The 24,965-nt window shown below is 39.6% G+C and overlaps 1 protein-coding gene across 11 annotated transcripts in view; it reads left to right on the top strand.

The window, feature by feature from the left end:
- Positions 1-116: 116 nt before the first annotated feature.
- Positions 117-24,965, top strand: part of ZNF148 (zinc finger protein 148) — a 146,331-nt gene continuing 121,482 nt past the window's right edge. For 8 of the 11 annotated variants that reach the window (XM_061410850.1, XM_061410902.1, XM_061410819.1 and 5 more), the window contains exon 1: positions 118-368. The gene's annotated coding sequence lies outside the window, so the exon portion shown is untranslated. Of the gene's footprint in view, positions 369-633; positions 1,246-15,070; positions 15,318-24,965 lie in introns of those variants that run through there. The other 3 variants (XM_061410910.1, XM_061410887.1, XM_061410879.1) reach the window with 3 other exon arrangements.

The raw sequence follows: 24,965 nt of genomic DNA, 5'->3' as shown, positions 1-24,965 counted from the left end.
CGCCGGAATCGAAGCCACGCTGGGTCTCCTCAGCCTGGTCCCCGGCCCAAGGAGGGCGGGCGCCGCGGAGCGCTTCCCATGTGCGGGGCTTCCCACAATGCACCGCGCCGGCAGTGGCGGCGACCGCGGCGGCGCTCTAGACGCGGCATGTCTGCGTCTCTACTGCTCTGGGAGGAGGAAGAGAAGGAGGAAGAGGAGGAGGAGGAGGGGGAGGAAGAGGAGAAAGGCGCAGGGGTGGGAGCTGTTGCCGAAGCTGCCACAGCAAAAGTTCTTCCCCCTCCCCCCTTCCCCTCCTCTCAAGGCCCCTAGAAAGGTTGAAGCTGCCGCCGCCTGCAGTCGGTGACCGCGCGACTCGGCGCCCGCCCGCGGTAAAGCGCTCGGCCTGGCAGGCCCGGGCCCGGGGGAGGGCGAGGGAGGGGGAGGGGGCGGCGCGCGGGGGGAGCGCGCGGCGGTAACGGCCTGACCCGGGGGGGAGCGAGCCGTGGCGAGGCTGGGGGTGGCCCCGGGACCGGCCAAGGCCGAGGGAAACGCAGGAGCAGGTTGGGGGACGGGAGGAAGCAGGGCGCGGATGGTGGGTTGGGGGGTTGAGAAAGGATAATGACGGGGGTGGTTGAAGCGAGAAGGCAGCCTCCGAGGCCTGAAGCGGGTGTCAGAGGTAGGGAAGGAGGTGGGATGGTGGCACGGGGTGGCCCGAGGGTGCTGGATGTGGGTGTGAAAAGCCTAGGGAGACACCAGGTCTCTTGTCTGCCGTGCCTGGTGCAGTGCTTTATGCACCGCAGGCCTCAGTCACTGTTGCTGCCTGAATGTGTTCTTTGGGAGAAGGGAAGGGCAGGGGTTGGAGAAAAGGGAATCCTTGCAGGAAACGTAGTGGGAGCGTGCACTAGGAGAGAGGCCGGAGGGGAAGATGCCAGGTAGGTGGAGGAATGCAGGGGGCGGCTGTGGAGGAGTCTTGAGGATTCCGGGGGGTGTTCATTGTGTAGATACATTAGGTATTTCGTTGTGGAAAGAACTCAAGCGTTTCTAAGGAAAGGAAAGACGGGATATGAGGAGTTTCCCTGAATAGAAAGGGTAGGTTTGAAGCAAGAGGGAGTGTTTAATACCAGAGAATATGAAGAGAATGCATGATAGAATAGACAGATGTAGCAAAATTAGTAAATGTTGGTCCAAAGACTAAAGAGTTATTCCAGATGGGCCAGGATGGCCTAGTTCCGAACCTGTTTGGGCTCTTCTGTAAGATGACATCTGGTAAGTGTGGGTACTGACAGTGGTTGGGGGTCACTGAGAATCAGAGTGTAGTAGTTTGGTCTGAGAAGCTTTAGAACTGCACCAGTGAGTCTGAGAATCTCTGAAGCGGACCTTAAGAAGATGCCCGGCCTACAGGCATTCGCTAGGCCACAGGGTTTAGATTTTAGCAATTTTGAAATATTATCACTTACCAGTGGCTGGGTGAACTGAACACTACTGGCAGATGCTGGAATGGAAATTACTTGACTTGGCGGTTTTCTTCTTCACTGCCCAGCTTATCTGGTCCAAGAGAACTGTTGCCGTGTTATTCAGCTTGGGTTGCAGTACACAGGGTTATAATTAATGGTGGGGAGAGTCCATGCATGGTGGCCCTTCTTTGGAGGCCCCATTTGTAGCTCAGATTAGTCTGATTGACAGGACTGGTTCCATAACCCTGGTTATTGGTTCCTCTCTGCTGGTTGGAGATCTTTTCCACTCATGGTTCCTGAATATATACCCTCACTAAGGCATGGTGGTATTGAAGAAAATGCATTAGCCTACAAAGTGTGCAGCTGCAGAAGGGAGGATGAGGATATCTGTTTTGGTCTTAAGAAGTTGCAAGGAGGTCAGAACTGACTGTTTTGAAGTCTAGGGGAACCTGAAGAGACTGGGTGATTCTAGAGCCAGGTTGGAGGGAATATTAGTATTTCCCTATCAGGAAATGTACCCAGGCTATTGGGTTTGCTGAGCTCACACCAGACTGGCTTTATTTCCAAGAGGGAACCCTGGGCTAAAACCATACCGTTAAGATTTATCTGAAAATTATTCATGTTTTATATTATTAAAGACTATATACACATTGCATTGTAATATTAATTAAACTGAGGAGAGAGTAGTATGAAAAATCCTTTTATGGATATAGAGGGTGGAGGAATTAAAGGGGAAGATAGAAATTTAGGGGAGCAATGGGAAAATTCAGTCATTTGTTCTTTTAGGAAATAACTCTAAAGGAGGATACAGTTTAACATTTGAGTCGAGAGGGGCTTTTATTAAAATTTTTTATAGAAATAATTCAGGATTATTTTTAAAAGATTGGAAAACTTTCTATGTCAGTACATTTATAGAGTTATTCATTCTTTTTAAGAGTTTCAATATATTACATAGTAGGTTGTACCCATTTTTATTGTTATCATAGTATGAGAAGATCTGTTTCCTTCCCCCTCACTGGCACTATATATTATCAGTTCTTTTAGTTTTTATAAGTTTAATGGATTTAAATAAAGTATATCATTGTTTTCTCTCCATTAAATTATATAAAGTAATACATGTACGTAATTTTAAAAATTGTCCTGAGGGAGCTTATAATGAAAAGCAGTAACCCCTGTCTCACCTGTCCATTACAGCCCCACTTTCCAGAGACTGCTTCTAAGCATTTTTTGTAGTTCTTAACCATGCTTTTCTCTAGGTCTCCAGGTAATATGTATGTATTCTTATTTCTTGACTGATCAAAGTGACATTAAAAAGGAGTCAAGAGACTTCTTATTCTTACTCTGAGTGGAAAGGATTTGTCATTGCCATTATCCTTTTTTTCCTCCTCCTTTTCAAACTTTGATAGTTATTATTTTAGCTTTTTAATTTGATGTCATATATTTAATATTCTTAAAGGAAAAAAACATTTAAAATTAGACTGGAAAAACTGGGTGAGATGAGTAAGGGAAGTTAGATTGGTGGACCTTTAGGAAAGACTAGGTTGTAGGAAACAGCATCTTTGCAGCCTAAGTGTCGCTGCTTAGAGATGAGGGGGAGTTGCTTGGCAGTGATAGTTGTTCTTCTTAAAAGTAGTTACCAGGTCAACAGTGCAGAATTCTTTGACAGGCTTCTGGAGAGTTTTAGTGTGGGGAATCTGGGAATGGATTAAAACGATCTTTGATTATTCTTTCCAGGCTTTGGTGGTGTCTTATGTTTTTTAGGAAAGAATGGGTCAGTGTGATTATGTGTTTCTTTGTGGGCTGGGGGATAGGGAAATTGGTAAGAGGGAGAGGAGGATGAGGGACAGGTTATGGTGGAGATGGTGATAATTTTGTGGGAGACTGAAGAAAAGGTAAAGAAGTCTCAAGACATTTGGATATAGTTGGCTCTGAAGGAGATTTAAAGTACATTGGTGAGACAGATTTGTGACAATCATTAAGGAAATTAGCATATTTAAGTCACTGATATGTTGGGAATATGGTGGGAAAGAGCATCTGCTCATTTATTGTAGATTCTTGAAATGTTGGTTTTTGAAATTTGGTATGAGGTTCAACATTCCCGAGTCAGGGTGACAGATATTGGGAGTATAGAAAGGTCTTGCTCCCCTTTTTAAGAGTCTTGTTTTAAGTAACCCTAGCTCTTGAGACTCCTCCTTACATGTTGAATAAAAACAACATTCACATGTTGATTCTATAGTGCTAAATCTTATATTTGTTTATGGTAATTTTTTCTGTTTGTTTTGCAAATAGTAGCTAGATTGTAACCTGCTCTAGAGCTGACACTTTAATTTCTGGGAAAATTCACAACAGCTTGATTCTTAAGTGCTTAATAAGTACTTGTTGAATGACTGATAGAAAGTAGGATTCACCTTACTGTTAGTAGTGGGACTGTGAAATTGCTGAGCACTATGAGTATTACAGACAGAATTGTGTATGTGTGTGTGTGAGACAGAGAGAGTGTGTATTGGAGATAGTGAAGAACAAAGGGCTATCTGACTGGGGAAGGCCTTTAGATTTAAGGGAAGACAACAGAATGGATTAGACTGGAACTGTAATAGTCCTGCAGAAACATCTAATGGATGGGACCAAAGGTTCTCTTCTAATTTGAGGCTAGTTTAATCTGAGTAAATCTGGTTTGAAACTGGAGGCTGGTTTAATTTTGATTTTCTTACCTCAGGCCTAAATGACTACTTAGAGATCTTTAGCTGTTTTAAGAATCTGTCTAATTCATTTTGAGGATTTAATAAAAAAGTGTTAGATGAAGTTTCTACCCTCAAGGAATTTATGGTATTTTTATTCTTTTAGAGGGAGAAATACAGTTGTGAAGTAATCCCATAACAGTGTAAGATTTCAGAAAACTGACTTTTTCTTTTTTTCCCCACAATTCCCTATTCTTTTCTAAAACTCTTTTTCTAAAATCCACTCTTCTTTTTCCTCCCAGAATTGCCATCTCTCTTACAATTCCACATGTATCCCCAAATTCCGTGTCTTTGTCACTCTCACAGTTACTCCTTCTTTTCCAAATTACCCATTTTCTCCAGATTTCCTGTTCTCTTCCACAGTGCTTACGCTTGTGTGGTCAGTCGTATAGCTGTGTCGGATTCTTGGAGACCCCATGGACTGTAGCCTGCCAGGCTTTTCTGTCCATGGGATTTCCCAAAAGGAATACTGGAGTGGGTTGCCATTTCTTTTTCCAGGGGATCTTCCAGACCCAGGGACCAAACCTGCATCTCCAGTGGCTCCTGCATTGGCAGGCAAATTCTTTATCACTGAGCCACAGGGGAAGCCAACATTTCTGTCCCTCACACAATTGTTTTTCTCCCACATTCCTCCCATCTCTCTCCAGCAATCCTCCATTCTCTCCCCACAGCCCTCTGTTCTTTCAGAAAACTGATTTTTTTAAACAAATATCAAAAGTATACCTCCAAATGGGAATTTTTGTATTTTGGTAGTCACTTTGAATGGTAGTGTTTAAAAGGTTTTTGGAACACCTTTTCTGATTTAATGTCTAGCACATTCTATCCAATTTACTTATTTATTGAGTACTTGTAGTGTGCTGTTGAGGGGAGGGAGTCTATAAAGATGAGTAAAATATGGTCCCTATCCTGTAAGAGTTCATAAACTCTAGGATAGCACAGTTACAAATAATACCGGCATAATGTTATTCTGAATGGTCTTATTGGGACAAATCTTTTTAGTTTGAAAGATTTGATTTTTAGAAATACCGAGGCTCTGTTGGTATCAGAGTGAATAAAAAATAATTTTGGTTTAGATTTAAGTAACACAGAAATGGGGATGATTTTCTTGGTTGACTTATTAACTTTGGAATATACTTCCAAAGAGGAATTTGGAAATACTTTGAACAGTGGCAGTAGGTACTAGATGAATGTTGGTTAAGTGCATCAGATGGTTGGATAGGCGGAGTGAATAAAAAATAAGTAAGTGGTAGCCTGCCAAGGTAACTATTTTAAAGAAGACCACACTGCCTTTAATATGTAAATAAATTCTGGCTCTGTTTGTTAACAGTTCATTACAAGATGGTTTATAATTAAGTTCCCAAATGAGTTTTATAGACAATAATTGCTTTAGGAGTTCAGAGAATGGAGAAATGAATATTGGCTTAGGTTTGGGGAGAGGATTTACATGTCCCAAACTTTAGCTAGGTATTTGAAAAGATTCCTTAGAGATCTCAGGAGAGGAACTAAACTGCTCCAAATTTCTCTTACAGCCCTAGAATGAATCTAGAGTCTGAATCTATTTTTGTCTGAATGCTTTATGCCTGTTTCATTTTCACTACTCTTAATGGTTTGTTCCTTTTCAGATTCACCTTTGCTGGGTAGATTTTGAGGTCCCTTTGGAACAGCTTGTGGGGGGATGGTGTCAGTTCTCAGGTGTATCTAGTAAAACTGTTAGTTTGTCTTCTTTTTTGAGCCTGTATACCCCACAAATGACTTGGTCTCTGTGAGTGAAGAGAATGAGTCAACTTGGCTCTGTTATCCTGGCATTTTCCTGAATGCTTTTCTCAGAGCTGCTTTCTGAATTACAGAATAGAATAGACAAGAAAATTGAGGGCATATATCCAGTAGACACATGTTTGTTGAATAAATGAATGAATGAGAGTGTCTGAGATAATTTATCTGAACTGTCTATACGTTTTGTTTGTTTCAGTTTATTCATAACCTGGCTTTTTCTACAAGGATTTAATGAGGCTGACGGAAATATGTTCACCATAAATGAATTGAAATAATTGAAGTCTAGTTGATGAGAAAAGGAAAGAATGTTAAGACTTATCATTATGGATGTTGAAGAACTAGGAATAAAGTGAAATATAAGCAGATGGAGAAGAAATGGTGTTGTTTGATGGAAAATATGATTCTGAAAGAAAAAAAGTTATTGATATGTGACAGGTTATTGTTAAAGGGAAGCAAGAGAAGATTGAAAGTAGAGGATTATTTGAAATGGCTGATTTTGAGAGGAAGATGATAAGACTTTGAAGGATGAGAGTTTCAAAAGTTTGAAATGTAGTGGAAATTATGATGTTGATTTATAACAAGTTTCAGAAAGTAAAGGGGTGAGTTTTCTTTAGTCAACAGATAATGCACATTTGTTATGTGCAAAAGCATTGTTAGATGCACTCAAGGATAAATCCTTTGGGATTTAATTCTAATAGAGGGGCTAGACTTGAGCACAGAAGACTACACAGTATGATCACAAATATATTAGGAGAAAAGTACCAAATGTTACTAAAGTTAAAAGGTGGAAAAAACATTTGATTAAGGGAAAGCCTGGGACGGCATTTAGTAGCATGGAAGTGACATTTTAGGTAGTCTTTGAAGGGATAGGGATTCCAACTGGCAGAAATTACTTGAAAGAACATTCCAACCTGAGGAAGCAAAAATGTGGTGGTGAGAAGTCAAGGAGATGTGGAGACGAGTGTGTTGGTTTTAGTTTTTTTTTTTTTTATTTTACTATGGTCCACAGTAAGGAAAATGTTTCACATCTTCACCTAATATATGCATGTATGAATGTGTGTATGTTTAGAACACAAAGTTTCAATAACAGTAACTGTCCTTACCACGGTGGAGGCACTGTATGTTTTCTCTTGTTCTCTTTGACTAAAAAGAAAAAAAGGATGGCTGTCACTTACTAAACTGATTTCATGATGAATTAATTGATCATAACCTGTAATTTGTAATAAAGAGTTCATGAGTATGGTATAAGATAGGAAAGCTCAGTTGGGGTTGAGTTGAAAATGGATGGCCTTGAAAGCTAAGCTAAGTAGTTTGTATTTGATATGACATAGTGTTGTGCTTGGTAAGCAAGCAAGCTAGGTTTTAGTCTTGGCCTTTCTGTTTACCTCCACGATGGTTGTGGAGAGAATTACTTCCTTTCTGAGACCCAGTTTTCTCATCAGGAAATTGATAATCATTACACCTTCTGGCAAGGGTTATTGTGAGGGTTTGAGGATTAAAGTATGTTAATCTAGGATTTAAAGCATGCTAACATATATCATTACTGTACAGCTATTGAACTTTTTTGAGTAGAGAATTGAATCAAGGACTATGTATTAGATACCTTAGTCTGATGATAGCCATACCATACAAGATAGATTGGGGATAGTGTGGTGGCAGAGTATGACTGGAGGTGAGGAAAGCCCAGTTTGGAGGCTACAGGAGAAGCTAAGACGGGCTTGAATTCGTTTGATAACAGGAGGATTATAAATGAAGGTGTGAGATTTGATTGGATGGAGTGAAGAGGGGAAGATGACTAGGAAATGAGAGTTGGGGAAAGATGGTAAAAGGCAGCAACTGCAATTGGATTACATCTTTGGATAGTTTGGTGGGGTACATTAGAATAGATACAGTTTCCTGCATGAGTAGGTTCTCAGTTGTTTGTTGAATGATTAAATAGGTAAGCCGAGCAATGAACTGTGAGTGAAGACAGTGATAGATGGTTTTGAGAAGGAGGGGTTAGATTGGAGGGTGCTTTTGATGATCTGCCAGGATTTATTCAGTCAGGAAATAATTTTATATACTTACTGTGTGCAAGGTTCTATGGTAGGCCGTGTGAAGGATACACATTTATATATGATGTAAACATGTTCATATTCTTCAAGAGTTTGTCCTGGAACAAAAATGTGTACACATCTCTCTGACAGAAGTACTATGGCAGATTCAACTTTGTGAAGAATTGGTACATAGCTTAGAGCTTGAAGGATAAATAAGATTATAGTAGGCATGATGGTGAGGGTTGGCACTCCAGAAAGAAGTGATATGACTGATAGAAAAATTCTGGATATATTAAATAATTGGTGGTCTACATGAACTGGAATTTAGGGTTCATGTTGATGAATGGAGGAAAATAAAGTTAAATAGATACCTAAATATCCAGGCTAAAGTGGTTCTTAAAAATTTGTTGGGAAATGACTTATATAGAACGCTCAAATCTTGAGTACAGTTTAATTGTTTCTCTTAGGTTTACATTTATGTAATCATCACCCAGTTCAGTATAAACATTCTCAACATCCCAGAAGGTTTCCTCATGTGTCTCCTCTAAGTTTATGCCGCCTTCAACCAAAAGTAATTACTATACTAACCTCTGTCACACAGAGTAGTTTTGTTATGTTTTCATATTAGGGGAATCATACTTCTGTATCTGGTTTCCTGTGCTCACCATATGACTGTGAGATTCATTCTTTTTCATTGCTCTTTGGGGTTCATTATGTGAATATACCAGAGTGTTTATCTATTCCATGATTATTGGGAAATTGAGTAGTTTCTATTTTTTGGAAATAGAGTTTTAACTTGACTCAGTATGTAGTGGAGAACCATTGATTTTTGAGTGGGTTTAAGAGTGTTTATCTGGTTACCTGTTTTGTTCGTTTCTCTGGTTTTTTTTTGCAATGAAGAGAACCTAGTAACTAGAAGACAAAGAAGGCTATGACAGAAGTGTGAAGTACTGAGAATCAAAGTTGGGATGGTGGTAATGGGAATAAAGGGAAAGGGAGCCATGTAAGAAATAATTGAAAGAAAGATTGAAGGATTTGATGGTAAAAGGGCTTTTGGGAAACAATGGAGAAAAACAAAAGGGGAACTCCAGGGTTTTTAATTTGGGTGACTGTAAGAATGGTGGTGTCATTAAAAGAAATTATTATATCCCTTAGCAGAACCATGTTGATGGGGAAGAATGGCTACTTTGGTTTTAAGACACATTGACCAGTGTGTGAGGCACCAATGGAAGTATCCAAGGGGTATTGTCCGACTCTGTGCGTCCCCATAGTCAGCCCACCAGGCTCTTCTGCCCCTGGGATTGGAGTGGGTTGCCATTTCCTTCTTCAATGCCTGAAAGTGAAAAAGTGAAAGTGAAGTCGCTCAGTCGTCTCCAACTCTTAGCGACCCCATGGACTGCAGCCCACCAGGCTCCTCCATCCATGGGATTTTCCAGGCAAGAGTACTGGAGTGGGGTACCATTGCCTTCTCCAGGGTATTGTCTAGCTAGAGTTAAAAATACTGCTCCAGCTGAGGAAAGAGTTCCAATGGAGATTTGGGAATATATACATACAGTTGTACAGAGTTAGTACAGAGCTACTAACTCTGGGTTTGGTAGGGTGCTGATGGCTATAAAATTATCTGGACTAATGATTGAAATGTAATTTGAAACAACCATTGAAGAATTTAGTTTAAAAGCAATAAACTATATATTCTAATTCCTCAGGAATACGTTAGATTGTAGCAGAAGGTAATGATTTAAAGATCATTTGGGGCAGCTAGGGGAAGGTATCCATACTGCTAAGTCACTTCAGTCGTGTCCGACTCTGTTCGACCCCATAGACGGCAGCCCACCAGGCTTCCCCGTCCCTGGGATTCTCCAGGCAAGAACATTGGAGTGGGTTGCCATTTCCTTCTCCAATGCATGAAAGGGAAAAGTGAAAGTGAAGTTGCTCAGTCGTCTCCGACTCTTAGCGACCCCCTGGACTGCAGCCTACCAGGCTCCTCCGTCCATGGGATTTTCCAGGCAAGAGTACTGGAGTGGGTTGCCATTGCCTTCTCCAGGTATCCATAAGAGGAGAGAAAATGTAGAAACAGCAGTAAGGGATGAAACCCTGAGAAGCAGAGAACTGGAGAAAGCTCCTGGACAGAACTTGGGAAAAGACCCATTCTTTGGGCTAAAAAGAGGACTAGTAGTCACTGGAGACAGAAGAAGCAACCAGAGAGACCGGAGTAGAATTCTGTGTTGTGTGTGCATGCCTGTATGCTCAGTTGCTTTAGTTGTGTCTGACTCTTTATTTACCCTATGGACTGTTGTCTGCCAGGCTCCTCTGTCCATGGGATTCTCCAGGCAAGAATACTGGAGTGGGTAGCCATTCCCTTCTCCAGGGGATTTTCCAGACCCAGGCATCAAACCCACGCCTCTTCATGTCTCCTGCATTGGCAAGCTGATTCTTTACCACTAGCGCCACCTAGGAAGCCCCAGAAAAGGAGGTAGTTCAAGTGTCATTGCCAAAAAGATTAAGAACTTGGGTGGTGAGCCATGGCATTTGGTACATGGAATTTTTTTGGTCTTCAAGAGAGTAGTTTGTAGACCAGGGTCCATAGGGTTAAAGGACTGAGTGAGTTGGGAGAATATGGAAGCATCAGCTATAGGAATTGTCTTAAGTTTATTTTAAGAAGGAGGAACAACTCTTCTTCCAAAACTGAAGGCAAGAAGTAACAGATGGATGAAAAGATACAGCATTTTAGAAGCTATATAAAGAGGATTTGATTACAGGTGGAGAAATTGTGATCTGAGAGAATATTATGGAAGAGATTACTTGAAGAGATTAAGGATTTAAATATGAAAATGATTTGGATTAGTCAATGAGATGGAGAATTGTATGTAGAATAAGTCAGTTGTAGATTTCGTAGCTTTCTGGTGATGCTTAACACTCAGTGTGTGGGTGTGGATAAAACAGATGGTGAAGATTGTCTTTCCTTGGGGAAATGCATGGTGAATGTAATGGGAAGTCATGGTATTCTGGAGAGGGCAATATTAAAATGGTTGATGGACAGATTTAAATTGTGTAGGGAGATAAGTGAAGCCAGAAGGAGGTGAAGAGCAGGTGTAGACTTAGAAAATAAAGTAGTTGTGGTTAAAAAAAAAAGGTCTCTAACGTTATAGTCCTAGTGGCGCTGCACTTCCAATTGATGTCCTGTTCTCAGTATATATCTGTAAGTGGCTGAAGTGCACATGCAGGTCTTGGGAGTTGAGGAAGGTCTGTGTAATGTGCAGAAAGGTCTTCAGCACCTCGGTCACTGAGAATAGTGGCTGAATGTGGGACAAAGTAGGACTGACTTCTTTGTGGGGAGCAAGGTGGGAGGGATTCTGGAGCTTGGTAGATGCTGCAGATAGAATGGTTTAAGTGAGTAATGTGAACTGCAAAGAGATTTTCTAGTGATAAAACAATGGGAGTGGCCTTGGGGAACAAAAAGCAATTGGTGCTTTTATCAAGCTGAAGGAGTGGAAGAATGGATAGCTAAGTTCTGTGAAGCAGGTTGTCCAAGAAAAGCCAAACTTGAGACAAGATGAGGGGCTATCCAGATAAGAGATAGAAGTGATCTGAATTGTTGTAGCATGAGGATGGAGATAAAAAGATGGATTTGTTTCATTCACTCTTTAAGTTTTTTATAAATAAATTATACTTGCAAAATCGTAACCATTCATGTGTAGTATACTGAGATAAATTCAACTGAGAGATATTTGTGGATTAGAAAGGAGACAAAGGGGGAAAAAAAGCTGAGGTGGAGGTTACTAATATGAAAGTCAAAAGACATGGTAATTTGTTGACAGAAGAACATGGACAAGCTGATAGAAGCTAGTAAATTGATAGAAATGAATGCAGAGATTGAAGTTGACTCTATATCAGTCTAGTGGGGAGGGATGGGGAGGAACATGGGAGGGAGGTTCAAAAGGGAGGGAATATATGTATACATACCTATGGCTGATTCATGTTGAGGTTTGACAGAAAACAACAAAATCTTGTAAAGCAATTATCCTTCAAATAAAAAAAAAATAATAATAATAAAAAAAGAGATTGGAGTTGACCTGAATAGGAATAAGTAAGATGAAGAGGACAGTGAGTAGCTTGTAACGGAGAAAATATGGAGGAAACATAATGCCACCTAAGAAACAAAGCCAGAACCCTATTCCTTCTCTGTGCATGTGAGGACAGTCCTTGCTATCCATGATGTTATTATAAAGGTGATAGATACTATGTCATGTATAATTGTTTTTTAAAAAATGATGAATGATAGAGACATTGAGATTTTTGATCTCTCCTTGAGTGCCTCAAAAACCACAATTCTGCAAAAATTGTGTGGTGATAATTTGTATATGTAAAGAGGTTCAGGTATAAAATGGAAAACGTGGGGTGGATGGTAAAAGGAAGTGTCTTAAGGGATCTAAAGTGGCTTCTGTAGTTTCTTTTTGTCTGTGACTTTTATCTGATATATTTCTTAGTGTGTTTAGGAAGTTGGTCTGCTCTGTCTTCTCATTTCATTTATTACCTGAAAAATACTTTTACTTAACTTTTTATTTAGAGTAGAGCCGATTAACAAAGTTGTGACAGTCTCAGGTGCGCAGCAACGCAACTCAGCCAGACAAGAGAGAGCATATAAATGTATGGTTCTAAATATGGCCTATTTTATTTCTGATTATTTATCATTTGTTGAACATTTCTAGAGGAGCAGTGTTGCCAGTTCCAAAGCCACAATATAGCTAAAACTGAACCATTGCTTCCTTTTTTGTTTTGTTGTAAATCTGCAGCATTATCACCTCAGGGCATGAAACCTTCATCATCTTCCGTGCTGTAGCCCATGGGGTTGCAAAGAGATGGACACAACTTAGTGACTGAACAAGACCTAGACCAGGTCTTCAGTGTTTTGGCTTGCATCTTTGCTCTTCAACTTTTGCTTCTCCTTTTATACAGTAGAATTGATTTTTGTCAGACTTTGTCTTCTGTTAACATTTCCCTTGTACTATCAAAGATTTGACTCTCAAGTGCTTACCTAACTGTGCTTTTAGAGATTCTCCATTAGTACCATGCTCTGGTCCCAGTAATTGGCATTTTAAACCATTAAGGGAAAAATGCTGTATGCTTTAAATCCTTACTATTTGCATTATATTCTTCACATGGTTAATGAACTCTTTCATCTTTCAGTCTCTGAGCAAAGAACACTTCCTGACTCTCCCTGTTCAGATCAGGGTTTTTGATGTTCCTTTATGTTTCATGGAAAGAGAACGTGTTTATTTATTTAACTTTTTATTTTATATTGGAGTATAGCCGATTAACAAAGCTGTGATGGTTTCAGGCGCACAGCAACGCGACTCAGCCAGACAAGAGAGAGCTTATTTAGTGGCAGTGAGAAAAATACGACAAAGCACGAAATATAGTTTTGGTTTTCCATCCTAGGGCAGCTTTGCTTCAGAATTAGTTTCAGAATCTAGCTCTTGGTCATTCAGCCTTTTTCTCTTATATCTACATTTAGTCACCAAATTTAATAATGAAGAACCTATGGAGACCACCCAGAGCTTTGAAGGCCTAAGATGACCCAAGGATGTCACTTGTTCAATTCACGACTTTACTGTAATCTGCCAATAGTCTAGAATTGTTTCTGTGAGTGAGTGAGTGAAGTCGCTCAGTCGTGTCTGACTCTTTGCGACCCTGTGGACTGTAGCCCACCAGGCTCCTCCATCCATGGGATTCTCCAGGCAAGAATACTGGAGGGGGTTGCCATTTCCTTCTCCAAGAATTGTTTCTAGGACCTGCCTTATACAGGCCTTGGCGAGTGGGGGTATGCTCTGAGTCTTTGAGTGGATTGTGTGGGTTAGACCAATGATGGATATCTTAAGATATGAGGAATGATTATAGTAGAAATGGTGACAGTATGTTTTAAAGTGATAAATTAATTTAACATAGATAAATGACTTCACAAGATAGGGGTTGGATGCCTGAAAATCTTGGTTCATGTGAAGGAGTTTTCATTGTAAATTTGAGAGGATCCAGTATATAAGGGATTAGAATGAAATACACAGTTGCTGTTTTGCAGGGTGCCCTGTATATTTGTCAACACGTACATACACACCTGCATATGTAGATACATATAATGATAGAGATAATGTGTTAATTTGATTAGGTTCTATAATTAGAGTCTTTGGGGAAATAAATATGGTAGTCTTATTATGAGTGATTCAAATGAATTGGTAGAGAGTAGTTGGAAAGATAGTTATTAGGGTATGTTTAGGAAGTAGATTTTTTCAGTGACTTTGGTAGCCTGTCTGGCACAGTTTCACAAAATTTGAGGGCCATTTGGGGCAAATTTGTGTGTTAAGTTTGGGGATGTTAGCTTTGAGGGATTGTAGGATCAAACAAAAAATGCAGTGCCTGAGAAAGTTATTTATGAATTGATTTGGTAGATGCTGATAAAAATTAAAGAAGGTATTTGTGGAGAAGTTTGTGTAGGTAAGTGGGATAGATAATGGAGGGATTTAGGAGAAAGCTTGTTATTATTAGAAAAGTAAATTTCAAAAGAGTAAAATTGAAAAGACCTTTGGGGAAGATAATTCTTTCGAGAAAATGCAGCTCACAGGTTGAAAACAGGAAGGCAAGGGAAAAGTAAAAGGAGTAAACTAAGGTGTGGAAGGAAGAGTTAAGAGGAAGATTAAAGAAGAGGTTACTGGAAAAGATTTATTGTAAGGAATGTTGTGTTAAATACTACTTTTGATAGTGGTTCGGTGGGGAGGGGGACTTTTACCAAGGATAATTCAGTGTAATAGTTTTATTTCTTAAGAAACCCGGGAAGTAGGGAGCCCAGGCTCGCCCGCGCGGAATTTCACCGGAGCTCGGCTCAGCGGCAGGCGGAGCTGCGCGCGTGGTGGGCCCAGAGCCGCCGCAGCTGCCTGCGAGCGCGGCCGAGCGGAGTGGAGGCGGGCCGGGCCGGTGGGACTCGGGCCTCAGGGATCCGCGCACCCTCGGGCCCTCGGGGGGCGCTCCAGCGAGCGAGCAGGCCCGGGGCGGCGCGGTGGGGGCCGGGAGGAGGGGCTTCCCTGAGCGCCCGAGCAAACCTCCGCACGCGGCTCGCACGGCTTCCTTTTGTTGTGTGTACGGGAGTGAGAGAGTGCGCGCGCGTGCGTGAGTGCGCCCGTGGGCAGAGAGGCGGCGGAGCGGGGCCGAGAAGCTGGGGCTTTTCCTGCTGGGGTGGCTGGCGCGCCCGGGCCTCGGCGGGCGGTGGGGCCTTGCAGACACCCGTCTTCCGGGTCGGGGCCCGTGGCGCAGTCCAGGCCCCTTCCCCCAGCGAGATGGCAAACTTTGTGAGTGACTTCTCGGCGGCTAACAAGTGTCTGCCTGACAGCGGGGGCCGACGAACGTTAATTGACACCCTCCTTTCGGTCCTAACTCTGTGTGTGTTTTTTTTTTTTTTTTTTAACAAATCTTATGTTGGACTGTTCTGTGTTTACAGTTTTACGGTGTGCGAAAAGGTCAGACGGGTAACTTGGGTCTACTAGACACTTTTTTTACTTGGTATCAAGAGCAAAAAATGTACGCTTGTATCTATCCTTATATTGGTTGCGCTACTAAAACCTGCATGTTTAGTGGTAAGAACAGTCCTAAAGGCCTTTCCAGAATTAGGCTGTAGGGCACACTTTGTCTCTCCAGACTTCGTAAAGCATTTTTTACAGTGCCAAGAAAGAACTATTTGTGTCTTAGACTAGATAAAGTTAGGAAATGAAAAAGTTAAAGCCCTTACCAAGAGCTTGCGTTAAAAACAGCTTTTTTGTTTTGTTTTGTTTTACATAAATTATGATTGGTGTAGTTTGCATATAGAGTTTTACACAGTTGGGCACGATGTGATTTTAAAAAGAGCGTTTCTTACTAATTTTACAAAGGGCGATGATAAAGGCACCACACAGTTTTGAAATTTCAAGTATGTTAAATGTTGCTATAAATAAAATCCTGTTCAGATTTTTAGATTTAAGAAATCTAAAAATACGTTTGCAGTTGTCCTTTGGGTGCAGGAAGAAGTTCTAGGTTGCTCAGGGCTTGTTTCTGGGCAGATTTTCAGTGTTGTCAGCGTGATATGGGTGTAGAACCTTAACCTGAGTGAATAATTTGCTTGAGATTACCAGTCTGTTTGCAGCTGGGAATAGACTCCGAGTCTCTTATTCCCAGTCTGGTGACCTATCCAAGAATAGACTAAGGAAACTGGGTATTTGTCTGTTTGGTGGAAAATATGGCCGAGTTGATTTTATACTAAGTATTAAAGAGCCAGAAAGGGAATGTGTGAACGTTTAATCTTTGTAGCACTTAGATGTATGTAGTTTCTCCATTCTTTAAATACAAAAAGGATATGAGGATATTCGTGTTGCTTTTCATGGCATTTGTAGCATATTTACATTTGATTGAAACGTAGATGCTTATTATATTTAACTGTGGGAGATGAGTTTTTCAAGTGGGTGTTCTCAGTGGTTGAAGAATAGTTAGTAACCTGAGGATGTTTAGCCTCATAAATGCTAGGGAGAAGAGGAATTATGTTAATTTCATTAATTTCTAAGTAAAAAATCTTCAATGGTCTTTATTGAAGATGCTTACAAAGGTCCTGATGGAATACCTGTGAATTTTCTTCTCAGCTTTCTGTATTGCTATTTTCATTATAATTACTAGCTATGATTTGTTTTGTTCATTCCTAGTCTTTCCTTTTACTTTCCCTCCTGTGTCACAGAAACATTCTTCTTCCTGCTTCTCATCTCCAAAGAACCCTGGAAATTTTTAATCTTAATACAGTTCTCCATGAGAGATGGTTTTGGCAATGTCTGAACACATTTTTGGTTGTCATGCTGGGGGATTCTATTGGTATCTAGTGGGTAGATAGTAAACATCCTACAATGCACATGATAACCCCCACAACAAAGAATTATCCAGTGCAGTGTCAGTAGTGTTGGTGTTGAGAAGCCCTGATTTAATTATTGTGGGTGATATTCTACTTATAATTTGTCATGTAATTGATATCTCTATATCAGATCTGTTATAAATCTTTTCTTAGAGTTGTCATTAGAATGATCATGGGTCAGAGGTTATGAAGTATATTTTAGAGCATGAGTTAATAGGATTTTGGAGTGGAAAGGTTAACAAGTATAACTGAGTATGTGGCTAAGGAAATAGTTTCAGAGAGATTCAGAGAGGTTCTACGGATATGGAGAGCTCAGGTCTTGTTATTTCTATTATAATTTAATTTTAATTTACTTAATTAAAATTAATTTTAATTATTACTGAGGGAAATGGTATTTTGTAACTTTTGGTCGATAAATGTAAATAATTAAAATTTTAAAAATTGCATCATGAGAATCTCAGTATTCACTAAATCATTGTTACTTTTTCATATTCCCATGTTGTTGAATTCTTCAGCATGGTTTTGTTAACCGTTGTAAACTTTTCAGCATCTTCTTTTTAAAAAAATTTTGAAAAATTAAAAAAGGCCACATACAATTTAAAAGCAATTTGGAGTTAATTAGGATATTGTTGGCAGTATTGCAGATGCAAACCCAACTAGAATTGTTAAAATGTCTCAGGGTGTCTTGAATTTAGACATCTATTTTATGAGGATTACTGTAATGGTCAGTTATTGTACTGATTGTAAATCTATTTTAGCAAGATTCAGTTAATTTTAGAAAAATATACTGGAACTTTCAGGTGAAATGCAATTGAATGAAATATAAATTAGATATTTAAATTGGGTATTTCAAATTAAGTGCTGTATTGTTGGAGGGAGAAATATGAAGTTCTTTTTAAGTTAAAAAATGTTTTCTGTGGTGCTGCTTTTTAAAAATGAGGAAACCAAGTAGGACAGAAGACCAATATGAGCAAAGATTTTAATAAAATTGTTTTATTTAAGAAATACAAGAAATTTTTTTTATAGAAAAATTTTAAATGCTTTTTAGCAAAAAGAATAAAATCACTAACTGGAATACACTACTGTTAATGTTTTGATATATGGCATCTTATTTTTTTGTTAACCGTTTATTATGAAAAATTTAAAAAGATAAAAAATGCAGCATTCTTACGAACTGGTATATACCAGACTAGCCTCAACAGTTAGCAATTAATGGCCAGTCTTATTTCATCTTTGCTTCTGCACCCTGTCTCTCAACTCACATAATTTTTAAAAACACTTTAATTTGAAATAATTATAAACTCAGAAAGTTGCAAATAGTGGAGTCCTGTGTATCCTTTACCCAGCTTGACCCCAATGGTGAGACATTGAAGTTAGGAATTTGACATTGGTATTAATACATTACTGTTATAGAGATTGCCAAACTTAGTCAGTTCTCAGCATTTTAAAAAATTTAGTTATTTTGGATAATTGCTTTACAATGTTGTATTGGTTTCTGCCACCTTCACCCCCTCTTGGCACCCATAAGTCTTTTTTCTACATCTGTGAGTGGGTCTATTTCTGTTAAGTAGATCTATTCATTTGTGTTGTATTTTAGATTCCACGTATAAGTGATATGATATGGTATTTGTCTTTCTCTTTCTGATTTAATATAATAATCTCTAGGTTCATCCATGTTACTGCAGTTGGTGTTAGTTCATTCCTTTTTTATGGCTGAGCGGTACTCCATTGTGTAACTATGGGCTTCGCTGGTAGCTCAGCTGTTAAAGAATCCTCTAGCAATTCAGGAGACCTGGGTTCCATCCCTGGGTTGGGAAGATCCACTGGAGAAGGGATAGTTACCCACTCCTGTATTCTGGCCTGAAGAATTCCATGGGCTGTTTAGTCCTTGGGGTGGCAAAGAGTCGGACATGACTTTGTGACTTTCACTTTCATTTTTCATCCGTGTTACTGCAGATGGTGTTATTTCACTCTTTTTAAGGGCCAAGTAGTATTCCATTGTGTATCTATACCACATCTTCTTTATCCATTAATCTGTTGATGGACATTTAAGTTGCTTCGATGTCTTGGCTGTTGTATGTAGTGCTGCTGTGAACATAAGGGTGCATGTAATCTTTTCAAATTATAATTTTGTGTGGATATATGCTCAGGAGTGGTATTGATGGATCATATGGCGACTCTGTTTTTAATTCTTTGAGGAAGCTCCATACTGTTTTTCGTAATGGGTGCACCAATGTACATTCCCATCAACAGTGTGAGAGGGATCCTTTTTTTCCAACATTTATTTGTATGGTTTTTAATCATGGCCATTCTGACTGGTGTGAAGTGGTACTTCATTGTAGTTTTAATTTGCATTTCTCTAATAATTAGCAGTGGTGAGCATCGTTTCATAGGGCAGCATGTTTTTTATTTTGATGAAGTTTGGTTTATTTATTTTTACAGAATATGCTTTTGGTGCCAAGCCCAAGAACCTTTTCTTTAGGTCTTGAAGACCTAATTTTTATTCTAAAAATTCTGTAGTTTTATGTTTATGTTCATCATCCTTTTTGAAATAATTTTTATATGTGGTTGTGAGGTTTAGGCCTAGACTTTTATTTGGCATGTGCATGCATGCATGCTCAATCCCTTCAGTTGTATCTGACTCTTTGTGACCCCCTGGACCACAGCCTGCCAGGCTCCTCTGTCCATGGAATTCTCCAGGCAAGAATACTCGAGTGGGTTGTCATGCCCTCCTCCAGGGGATCTTCTTGACCTAGGGGTTGAACTTGCATCTCCTGCATCACAGGTGGATCCTTTACCCACTCGTTCCAGCATTGTTTGTTGAAAAGGCTATCCTTTCTCCTTTGAATTATTTTTCTGCTTTGTCAGTTAGTTAATTTTTCTTTACTGGTTATAGAATTATTTAGATTATTGGCTTCATTTTGGTTTAGTTTCAGTTGTATGAATTGGAGAAATTGTTCAGTTTTTTTCTGTGTCCAGTTTAAAAGTGTAAAGTTGTTTTGTAGTATTCCCATGGTATTAATATTACTTAATATTTATTTATTTGACTGTGCTGGGTCTTAGTTGTGGCACACAGGATCTTTGATCTTTGTTGTGGTATGTGGGATCTTTTTAGTGTGGCATGTGGACTGTTAGTTGTGGCATGTGGGATCTAGTTCTGTGACCAGGGATCGAACCCTGGCCCCCTGCATATACAATGTGGAAGCTTAACCACTGTGCCACCAGGGAAACCTTCCTTATTATCTTTTCAAGTTCTGCAAGATCTTAGTGCTATCCCTGTTTCAATCTTAATATTGGATTTGTGTCTTGTCTCTTTGTTTTTGTTAGTGATGGTAGAGGAATGTAAAATTTTTGCTTCAATGATATTCTCTGTTTTCCTATTTTGAATTTTGTTGATTTCTGCTCTTCATTGTTTGCTTTCTATTGCTTGCTTTGGATTTATATTTTGCCTTTTTTTTAAAGTTTCTTTTAAGTAATTAAGGTATTGATTTGAATCTTTCCTCTTTTCTAATGTAAGCACTTACTGCTACAAATTTCCTCCTAACTACTGATTTAGCTGCATCCCACATTTTGACATGTTATGTTTTTATTTTCATTCATTTTATGTACATATTTAAAATTTTTCTTTGAGTGTTTGTCTTTGACCCATGGACTTTGTTTTTCCACTTTACTTTTCTTTTTTAATTGGAGGAACCCCATGGAGTTTTAAAAAGTGTTTATTCATTTGTGTTCAGAAATTTTCCTGTTGTCTTCCTGTTACTGATTTCTAGTTTGAGTCTAATATTGTTATATAATGTACCTCCTATTTTATTTTGATTCTTATAGATTTGTTGAGGTTTGTTTTATGTCCCAGGATATAATCTGTCTTTGTGAATATTCCATGGATGTTTGAAAAGAAATATGTGTTCTGCTGTTGTTGGGTGGACTATTCTGTGTACATCAAGCTGACCCTGTTGGTTGCTTGTGTTATTAATACAGCCTCTCTGATAAAAAACAAACGAACCATCCTAGCTTTTCCATTCTTCTTACTTTCAATATATGTTACTGAATTTCTTGTTAGTAGTATATAGTGGGCCATTTCAGAAATATATTCTTCCAGTCTTTCTTGATTTGTCTGTTTAGACCATCAACATTTAAGGTAATTACTGATAAATATTAACACTTAAATCTGCCTTTTTATTGTTATTATTTTGTAATTTTCTCTGGCTTTTTATTTCTCTCTTCTTTCCATCCTGCAGATTACTAAAACATTTCTTAAGATTCTGTCTTTCATAATTTGTAAAATATTTATAGTTTTGAGTCTGTTTTGGTATAGATTTTGTAGTGGCTGTTGTAGTTATTACTAGTGTATATATGACTTATAGCAGTCTCCGGGTATCAGTACTTTACTGCTTCAGTTGTCATGTGGAAACTTCACTTCTCATTTGCCTTTTTTTACCATCTTGACTTTTTTTTTTTTTTTTTAACCATCTTTTAAATGTAATTAAGTATCAGTATAAATTTTTGTTTCCGTCATTAAGTATGATCTAGAAAACTACGATGCAGCTGAAGATGGGAGAAGCTCTATACAGTCAGCAAAAACAAGACCTGGAGCTGACTGTGGCTCAGATCATCAACTTCTTATTGCAAAATTCAGGCTCAAATTGAAGAAAGTAGGGAAAGCCACTAGGCCATTCAGTTATGACCTAGATCCAATCCCTTATGATTATACATGCAGTGGAGGTGACAAATAGATTCAAGGGACTAGATCTGGTATACAGAGTACCTGAAGAACTAACTATAGATGGAGGTTTCTAACATTGTAAAGGAGATGGTGACCAGAACCATCTGCAAGAAGAAATGCAAGAAGGCAAAGTGGTTGTCTGAGGAGGCCTTACAAATAGCTGAGAAAAGAAGAGAAATCAAAGGTAAAGGAGAAAGGGAAAGATATACCCAACTGAATGCAGAGTTCCAGAGAATAGCAAGGAGAGATAAGAAAACCTTCTTAAATGAACAATGCAGAGAAATAGAGGAAAACAATAGAATGGAAAAGACTAGAGATCTGTTTAAGAATATTGGAGATACCAAGGAAACATTTCATGCAAAAAGATAGGCATAATAAAGGACAAAAACTGCAAGAACCTAACAGAAACAGAAGAGAGTAAGAAAAGATGACAAGAATACACAGAAGACGTGTACAAAAAGCTCTTAATGACCCAGAAAACCATGATGGTGTGGTCACTCACCTAAGAGTCCTGGAGTGTGAAGTCAAGTGGGCCTTAGGAAGCATTACTATAAATAAAACAGTGGAGATGATGAAATTCCAGCTGAACTATTTCAGATTCTAAAAGATGATGCTGTTAAAGTGTTGCATTCAATATATCAGCAGATTTGGAAAACTCAGCAGTGGCCAGAGGACTGGAAAAGATCAGTTTACATTCCAGTTGTGAAGGACTATGCTAAAGAATGTTCAAATTACAGAATATTGCAAATTACAGTTGCACTCATTTTACATGCTAGCAAGATTATGCACAAAACCCTTCAAGCTAGGCTTCAATAGTACATAAGCCAAGAACTTCCAGGTGTACAAGCTGGATTTAGAAAAGGCAGAGGAACCAGAGATCGAATTGCTAACATCCGCTGGATCATAGAAAAAGAAAAGAAATTCCCTCCAAAATCTACTTTTGTCTTATTGACTATGCTACAACCTTTGATTGTGTGGATTACAACAAACTGTAGAATATTGAAATATCAGACTACCTTAGCTGTCTCCTGAGAAATCTGTATGCAGGACAAGAAGCAACAGTTAGAACTGGACGTGGAACACCTGACAGGTTCAATATTGAAAAAGGAGTACATCAAGGCAGGATATTGTCACCTTGCTCATTTAACTTAAATGCAGAGTTTAGTTCAGTTCAATCGCTCAGTCGTGTCCGACTCTTTGCGACCCCATGAATCGCAGCACGCCAGGCTTCCCTGTCCATCACCAACTCCTGGAGTTCATGCAAACTCACATCCATCGAGTCGGTGATGCCATCCAGCCATCTCGTCGTCTTTCATCCCCTTCTCCTCCTGCCCCCGATCCCTCCCAGCATCAGAGTCTTTTCCAGTGAGTCAGCTCTTGGCATGAGGTAGCCAGAGTACTGGAGTTTCAGCTTCAGCATCATTCCTTCCAAAGAACACCCAGGACTGATCTCCTTTAGGAGGGACTGGTTGGATCTCCTTACAGTCCAAGGGACTCTCAAGAGTCTTCTCCAACATCACAGTTCAAAAGCATCAATTCTTCAGCGCTCAGCCTTCTTCACAGTCCAACTCTCACATCCATACATGACCACTGGAAAAAACCATAGCCTTGACTAGACGGACCTTTGTTGGCAAAGTAATGTCTCTGCTTTTGAATATGCTATCTAGGTTGGTCATAACTTTCCTTCCAAGGAGTAAGCGTCTTTTAATTTCATGGCTGCAATCACCATCTACAGTGATTTTGGAGCCCCCCAAAATAAAGTCTGACACTGTTTCCACTGTTTCCCCATCTATTTCCCATGAAGTGATGGGGCCAGATGCCATGATCTTAGTTTTCTGAATGTTGAGCTTTAAGCCAACTGTTTCACTCTCTTTCACTTTCATCAAGAGGCTTTTGAGTTCCTCTTCACTTTCTGCCATAAGGGTGGTGTCATCTGCATATCTGAGGTTATTGATATTTCTCCTGCCAGTCTTCATTCCAGCTTTTGCTTCTTCCAGCCCAGCGTTTCTCATGATGTACTCTGCATATAAGTTAAATAAGCAGGGTGACAGTATACAGCCTTGATGTACTCCTTTTCCTATTTGGAACCAGTCTGTTGTTCCATGTCCAGTTCTAACTGTTGCTTCCTGACCTGCATATAGGTTTCTCGAGAGGCAGGTCAGGTGGTCTGGTATTCCCATCTCTTTCAGAATTTTCCACAGTTTGTTGTGATCCACACAGTCAAAGGCTTTGGCATAGTCAGTGAAGCAGAAATGGATGTTTTTCTGGAACTCTCTTGCTTTTTCGACGATCCAGCCGATGTTGACAATTTGATCTCTGATTCCTCTGCCTTTTCTAAAACCAACTTGAACATCTGGAAGTTCATGGTTCACGAATTGCTGAAGTCTGGCTTGGAGAATTCTGAGCATTACTTTACTAGCGTGTGAGATGAATGCAATTGTGCGGTAGTTTGAGCGTTCTTTGGCATTGCCTTTCTTTGGGATTGGAATGAAAACTGACCTTTTCCAGTCCTGTGGCCACTGCTGAGTTTTCCAGATTTGCTGGCATATTGAGTGCAGCACTTTCATGGCATCATCTTTCAGGATTTGAAAGAGCTCAATCAGAATTCCATCACCTCCACTAGCTTTGTTCGTAGTGATGCTTTCTAATGCCCACTTGACTTCACATTCCAGGATGTCTGGCTCTAGGTGAGTGATCACACCATTGTATGCAGAGTAGATCATATGAAATGGTGGAGTGGATGACTCAGAAGCTGAAATCAAGATTGCTGGGACAAATATAAAAAACCTCAGCTATGCAGATGATACTACTTTAATGGCAGAAAGTGAAAAGGAACTAAAGAGCCTTTGATGAAAGTGAAAGAGGAGAGTGAAAAAGATAGATTAAAATTCAACACTCAAAAATTGAAGATCATGGCATCCGATCCCATCACTTCATGGCAAATAGATGGGGAAAAAGTGGAAACATTTTTTTTGGGCTCCAAAATCACTGTGGATGGTGACTGCAGCCATGAAATTGAAAGATGCTTGCTCCTTGAAAGAATAGCTATGACAAACCTAGACAGTATTAAAAAAAACAGAGATACCACTTTGCTGACAAAGGTCCATATAGTCAAAGCTATGGTTTTTCCAGTAGTAGTGTATGAATGGTGAGTTGGACCATAAAGAAGGCTGAAACCCAGAGAATTGATGCTTTTGAACTGTGATGTTGGAGAAGACTTGAGAGTCCCTTGGACCGCAAGGAGATCAAACCAGTCCATCCTAAAGGAAATCAATGCTGAATATTCATTGGAAGGATTGATGCCGAAGCTGAAGCTCCAATATTTTGGCCTCCTAATGCAAAAAAAAC

Source organism: Bos javanicus, chromosome 1, assembly GCF_032452875.1.
Source record: "Bos javanicus breed banteng chromosome 1, ARS-OSU_banteng_1.0, whole genome shotgun sequence".
Taxonomy (NCBI): domain Eukaryota; kingdom Metazoa; phylum Chordata; class Mammalia; order Artiodactyla; family Bovidae; genus Bos; species Bos javanicus.
Note: the sequence above shows the minus strand (reverse complement) of the source record. Positions and strands in the feature narration are given on the sequence as shown.